This window comes from Passer domesticus, chromosome 14, assembly GCF_036417665.1.
Source record: "Passer domesticus isolate bPasDom1 chromosome 14, bPasDom1.hap1, whole genome shotgun sequence".
NCBI lineage: Eukaryota > Metazoa > Chordata > Aves > Passeriformes > Passeridae > Passer > Passer domesticus.
Window position 1 is genome coordinate 18,143,251 of NC_087487.1, and position 7,137 is coordinate 18,150,387.

General features: G+C 45.4%; 1 protein-coding gene across 3 annotated transcripts in view; it reads right to left on the minus strand.

Annotated features, from left to right (window-relative positions):
• IGDCC4 (immunoglobulin superfamily DCC subclass member 4) overlaps positions 1–7,137 on the minus strand; it is an 83,439-nt gene that overhangs the window by 56,722 nt on the left and 19,580 nt on the right. The window lies entirely within an intron of this gene.

Sequence of the window (7,137 nt, forward strand, 5' to 3'; positions counted from 1 at the left end):
TAGCTGTGCAGGTGACATGGACAAGCTGGAGAAAACTCAGCTGAGCTCAGGACAGGAGGCACGCTCAAAGGCTGCCATGAGAAGCCCCATCCCTGAGAATCCTCATCCGTGGAGGAGCAGTGGCACAGACACTTCTGTGTGTACACAGCCTCTGTGTACACAGCACCTCTGTGGAGGCAGGGCTGCTATGGCAAAGGCTGAGCTATGTGACACAGAGCTTATTCCAAAAGATTTGAAACTTTGTTGGATAAAGTCTTCATTCTTTGCCTTTTCTTACATTTGTCATCTTTAGAAGTTCCTGTTCATCACTTGGGAAAACAGCCTGTATATCTGTCCTATTTTCTAGTTTCTTCAGACAGCAATTAGAATGGCATTTTGCTGAAAATACTCCTCCTCTTCCAAAGGTGAACTGTAAGGGGACAGCCAGGAATAGAGAAGGGATCTGCAGTACAGCTTCCCACAGTAAGAAGCAATTATCAGCCTCTCAAACTTCAACAACCTTAAAAAGTCAACTCAACCTGCTTGTAGCAGAATAAGAACAGAACATACTTTCCATCACAGAAAAATTAAGTATTTGCTTTTTAAAAACATGTGGTGATCTTTCTATATCGCTAAATCACCCAGTTCTTTTCCCCAAAGTCAAAATCTATCCGGATCCAAGCTTCTACTTGGTTGGTGAAACATGTGTGACCACCCCTCCTTGTTTATTATTTACACAGCCTGCTGGGAAGGCCTCCAGCTGAGCAAATGAAGTTCCCACCCAACACCAGACTGCTCTGACCTGTCCTGAATCATCTAGCCCTCCTTCCTGCCCTTTTGGCCCCAAAATACTGCAAGCTTTTGGTGGCAAGCCATTTTCATATACAGAGGTTGAGCAGCAGGGTCCAGAGTGCAGACCTGGCATTGCAAAAAGCCCCCGTATGACTTTTGTCCCAAGACGTTCAAAGAGCTGCATAAACACTCCCTGATTAAGGAAAAAATACCTTCCAGGCTCTGGAAACATAGGAGGAGGTCTGGTTCAAAACACCACACTAAATTAGCAAGCCTGACAATGAGATAAAAGCCCCTTCAAGGGAAGGGATCAGAAGAGAGTAAAATTAGTCCAAGTGAGATCAAAGACAAATGAAATCAGGAATGTTAAGTGCTTACAGAAGCTGCTGACTATTTCTAACCTCCATTCTTCATCCTGTAGTGACAGAAATTGATAGGACCCTGGTTAAGCACAGAGCCACGTGCTCGTGCAGCCTCCTGCTCACCTCCACCCTCTTACCTGCCAGGGGTGATGCTGTAATGAATGTAGTCAAGGTGAGCTTCCAAGATAGGAGCCAGAAGGGCTTTTTACACTTCAGTCCTAGGCAGGTGTTCCAGCTACAGACCTGTGCTTTGGAGCTGAACACCTTTTCACTTTTGACTCCTGCTGAAAGTAGTTTCAGCTGCTGAGCTATTCCAAGGTGGGCAGTAACGGCTTTCAGATCATAAATGTATGTGTAAGTACACACTCACATGTAGATACACATGACATACTTATGCATTCACATACAGAGTTCTGGGGGAATGCAGATGTATTCAAACACAGAGAATGCTCTGGAATGGAGGGACTTTGATGTAGCAAGTTAAAAGCATTTTGTTCCCATGAAAATTATATTTTCTGACCCAGGCTCTGCAGGGTTTTTTCACTCTCCCCTGTGTTGCTAACCCCTAGGCTATATTGTGCATAAAAACAGCCCAGGAGAAAATGTTCTTTTTCTCCCATCTATTTCCTCACTTCCATCAGCCATCCATCCACCTCCGGCATCCAGGCCCAGTGAAGTAAATTAAAAAGTCTCCTGTTGAGTGGCATAAAAAAACAGGGCGTTTCAAATGAACAAAGGTCATCAAATCTTCAAGGCACAAGGCTGTCCTCTGCCCTCCATGGGAGCACAGCCCCTGCCAGCCTGAGTTCAGATCCAAGGCAGGCATCTGAAAATCCACATTAAACCAGCCAACAGCCCTTCCCCAGTCGCACATCTCAGCGTCCAGCCAAACCCCACTCTTATTATCTCCTCTCCCCAACATCAAAGGGAGGCAGGAATAGCCCAATGTACCACTGAGTAAAGGGGAAAAAGAACGGATTCTGTTGGGTTTTAATTTCAAATCTATAACTAAGCAGGTGAAGTGTAAGTGAGCAACACAGCAAGGTCTGACAGATTGCTGACAATGCAATTATTTGGGCAGAGGTGAGACCCTCACAGCAGTGGTTTTACATCCAGGACATACAGTACTCCAAACCCATGGAGTTGGGAGTTTTCACTCCCCGACTAAGAACAGCACAAACCCCCACTTGTATCCTTGCACATAAGGCTATTTCCCATCCCTTCCCTGAGGTTTAACCACTTAAATCAAGGTAGAAAAACCCAGACAAGGGAGAAGCTTGTTCTGGTGAAATTTTGGCTATCATTAGTAAACATGTCCTTGAGCTCTGCTACACAGCACGAGCAAATAAAAGGTTACTGTTCAACAGGAGACAAATGGCTTTGTGCAGAGGAGAACGAGTCGTGGTTTAGTAATTACTGTGAAAACAAAACATTCAGGCATAAACCAAAAGGGATTCAGTGCACTGGCATATCTATGCTCCTTTTCTAGCACAGCTGAAATCACCTGATCCACAACCCCTGAGTAAAGCCCACAAACACATCTCCATCAATTCTGTCTTCTCTTCAAGAAACTCATTCAGCTAGGGAAAGCCAAAGACATTTAGGCACACACAAGATCCCAAGGCACAACCACTCCTACAAACCCCAGCCCACTCAACAATTCCAAGGCTCAGACCTTCACTTCAAGGCTGGGGAGGCCCATCTTCAGCATAGCTGAGTGAGGCCGTGGGAGCAGCTCAGGGACACCCAGCCCAAAGCAGCCAAACCAGTGACAGCCTCCAGTGCCTTCCTGCGAAACCCCTCCAACACTCCCAGCCCAAAACAAAGAGAGCTGAGCCAAGCCAGACAGGACCCATTACGGCACAGGCCTTGGGAGATTAATACTTCACAGGGAGCAAAGTACAAGGGTTTCTAATCTGACACACTTCCAGAGCTGACATCACTTCTAGTTCTTGGCAGCCAGAGATTTTCCTGGGGAGCTGCTGTTGTGCTGCAGGTCCCACAGCCTGGAGCCTGGCCAGCATGTTTCCTATTCCACACACATCTGGCACTTTGAAACTGGCTTGTGCACCTTGCAGAGATCCAGCCAAAGAAAACCTTCCCAGGAGCAAGAAAGTGGCTCAGGCAAGGAGAGCAGAGCGCTCGGTCGTCGTGTGTGTTCTGTGGGATATCAGGCAGTAAGAGGAAAGGGCTCCTCTCTCCCCTCCATGTCCCACAGGAGGTGGCAGGAATTCAAACTGCATTTGAGCCTCTGCACTGTCGCCTGCCTTAATTTATGTATTTATTTTGGATGTTGAACTCGTGGAACTCAACAGCACAATTAATCTTATTTAATTGGGAGCGAACAGAACTGAAGAAAAGTGAAGTTACTCCTTCCAAAGGGTTTTCCTACCTCTCAGCAAGCCAACTACTGTGCCATTGTTCTGCTTAATGTAACCTTCTGCCGATGCTCTTCAGAGGCTCTTAGGAGCTGAAGAAAATCTTTACGTTCCCATTGTCTAATTCAAAGAGTGACTATACTTCAGTGTGTCCCCATTAACGACACACAAAGCTCTCTTTCTTCTTGGAAACTTTATGCATTGACAATTACAAGTCAATAGCTTGGTCTCAGTCTGTTTTTAGGGCAATTGCACTTGGCAAGTGGTGACCCAGAAAGAAATCTGGACTGAGGTCTCCGACAGTCTGCATGCTGGGTGCTCGGCAACACCAGCACTGAAAGCAGAACCGGAGGAGCTCTGGGCTTGGAGCACCCCACTCCCATGATCTCTACAGAATGGGAGGCTGAAAGAGGAGCTGGACACCTAAATCCCCTTGTGCATCACTTGTTCAGCCTCCCCATGGCCCAATAAAATAGAAAACATTCTTCCACTAAACTGTAAGGAGGCCTGTGAGACAGAAGGGTCAAGATCCCTACATTCCCTACTTAGTTACCAGATGTTACTGGAACTTTCCACCTTGTAATAGCAACAGGAATAAGAAAGTTACACCTTCAACACCCATTAAGCCTCTCTGGAACAGAAGGCTCCTAAAACTAATCTTCAGAGCTGCTGAAAAGACCATTTTATTAACACTTGATATCCAGGCACAGCAGAGCAGTTCCAGTGCTGAGCAGTGCTCACCAGTGGGAAGCCAACCTTATCCTAATTCTGCATATAAGCAACCTGGATGGTTCATTTAATAATGCAGCATCTCCCACTGCTGCAGGAGTATTTATCCAGCTGGCAGCAAGGGACTCTCAGATCATCCCCTGTCACTAAGCTGATCCCAACCTTTCATGAGCAGCTGGGTGCCAGCCTGGCACTGCAGGCAGCAAGAGGCAGCATGTGGAGAGTGTCACATTGTCCCCACATCAAGGGGCTGGGCAGGAGGCCGTGCCAAGAGCAATCCCCTCACACCCTGCACACATCCAGCTGCAGCCATGGTGTATGTACAGTGTCCTGGTCACTCCCCAGCTCGGGCCTGTGTGTACATTGGTGGCCCCCAAGTCCTGGCACATATCCGGACCCTGAATAAGGACTGGCAGGGAAAGTTGGAGCGTGCAACTCTCCCCAGTGCTGGGCATGAGCCTCTGGCCTTTGTCCTGTTCAAATCCCCAGTTCAAAACAAAAGAGCAGAAGGGATGGCATGAAAGAAACATCTAAAACACATGCAATGCTGTTTATGGGTCATACCCGGAAAGAAAGATATCATCTAAAGCTGTAATTACAGTAAACAGATGTGCTGGCTTGGGCTGGGATTGAATTAATTTTTTTCTCATGGGGAAGTGAATACCTTTGTGTATAAATGCAACATACACCAAGGAAACACCAAGGAAATAGAACAGCTGAAAAGGTCTCCATGGAAGTATTTTTGATGATGCTCCTAACACGGAAGTCAACTGAAGCTGTTCATTTCAGCCACCCAAGACCATGAAAGCCACCAACCCACACAGCCCTGGAAACTCCAACCTAGTAAAATGCCAGCCAATTTCTAGCAAGGATTCAGTGCTCTCCTGCTTCCACAGAAGCATCAGATTTGCACAAATATCTGTCTACAGGTGATGCCTAACAGAGAGGAACAAACACCACACCAGCTCTCAAGATCGAGTTCCTTCTCATTGAGACGTGTGTTATTCTGATGTATCCCCTGTAACAAGTGGTCCAGAAAGATGAAACAAATCAATAGCAGTAATAATTTATTCATTGTGTTGAATTGTCAATGGCAATTATAACAGTACAGTGCTTGACTTTCACAAAGGTTAAGCGTTCACATTTCTCCCCTCTGACCCCAGAAGGGTTTCTGAAGCCAAAGGAAGCCTAGAATTTCAAAATCCAGATTTGCTAAACTCAGCCTTTTTCAGGTCTTCTCCCCAAGGTGTCTCACAGTGGAACAGGGAGAGGTGCCCCATGCAGAGCAATATAAATGTGAGCCTCCCTTGCACAGAAGGATGCTTGAAGTGCCAAAGTGACTTAAACACTAAAATCCCTGAAAGCCTCTTCACAATCCCCACTCTGCCTGATCCAGGGAGGACTGAGCTGTGCCTCTCCCAGCCACTCCACACCCACAGCACAGAGCACCAAACCTCAGGCTTCGCTCCACAAACATCTCAAAGGCAATGTCCATCTCCTGGCCCTCATCTTTCCCTTCTTAAAAAGCCAGTGAGGAATGCTGAGACGATCCCTGCAGAAGCTGCTGCAAGCATGGGATACATGGGGAACTCAGGACAGAGCCCTGGGTTTGCATTCAGAGATTTACAGTGTGGAGGCACATTAAAATTACAAGCTTGAACAAGCACACTGGAACAATAACACATCACAGTCGTGTAATTGGGCCCTGAAATACACTTAGTGAAAAATACAGACCAGCTGCAATGCTGGAAATGCTCCTAATGCAATTCAAGGTAATTATTGGTAACAGACCATCAAACAAGTGCATTAATATGCTCTGATCAGAGAGAGAATCAGATGGACAGTCTGGCACAGCAGCTTGTACCTGCAAATTATGTAAATGATTTGAAAGAGCAAAGCCCCAAAGCCCTAGAAACACTAACTCTAATGAAAGTTATTAAATGCTATTTTTGTTATCTGCTGGTGTTAACATCAGAAGGCCCATTTGCTGCAGTGACTGTAATTGTGCTGCTGAGGGTCCAGGCTGAATAAGCCTGAGATTTGTAGACTAAAACAACTGCCTTGGATTTGCATGATCTCACCGACACCCGTTTAAACACAGAATGACTTCCTGCACTTTTCACTGGTGTTGGAAAGGAAACCCAGTTATTTTGCTTTTGCGTGATGCACAAGTTCCTAGTTCCTGATTTTACTTCATCATACATACACTGTATCTGCAAAGGACACAGAGGAGCATGAAAGAAGATCTTCTGTTACAACATTACCTATTTTTATACTTCAACTGTTTCAGTTTAGCATACTTTTAGGATACACTTTCATCTCTTCATGCCTGAGAAAGCTAAAAGTATGCAGTATGATACATCCTCAGTATCATCTCTCTTGGGAATAGTCACTTAACCAGAAACTAATATTGCCAAATAAATACAAAAAATCCTTCACCTGTGGGCTACAGTTTAAGAGTGTTTTGTAGCTCTTTCCCCCGGGGTTAATAGCTTTGCATATTCCAAAGATACAAATATAAATACATTAAATTGAAAAATGTTCAGTTCCAACAGTGAATATTTTATCAGTCAAGTTCTCACCACCCGACAGTATTTAAAAGAAAAAACAAAAAGAAAAAAAAAGGCAGCATACCCAATGCTAAACCTTGGGAAAAGTTGAAGAGGAATGAAACAGTGTCCCCACTCCAAGTCTGAATCCAGCAGCCAAACTTCCCAGCTAATACACCCTGTCCTCTGTACCAGACAATTCTTTAGCCTTTGTAACTCAAAATTTTACACACAAAATGCAGTGTATAGCTGTGGAGCAAGCAGACAGAGCCCATCCTGCTTCTCCCTCATTTTAAAGACCTCCAGAAACTTGGGCTATACTTCACAATTTCAAAAGCAACATACCAC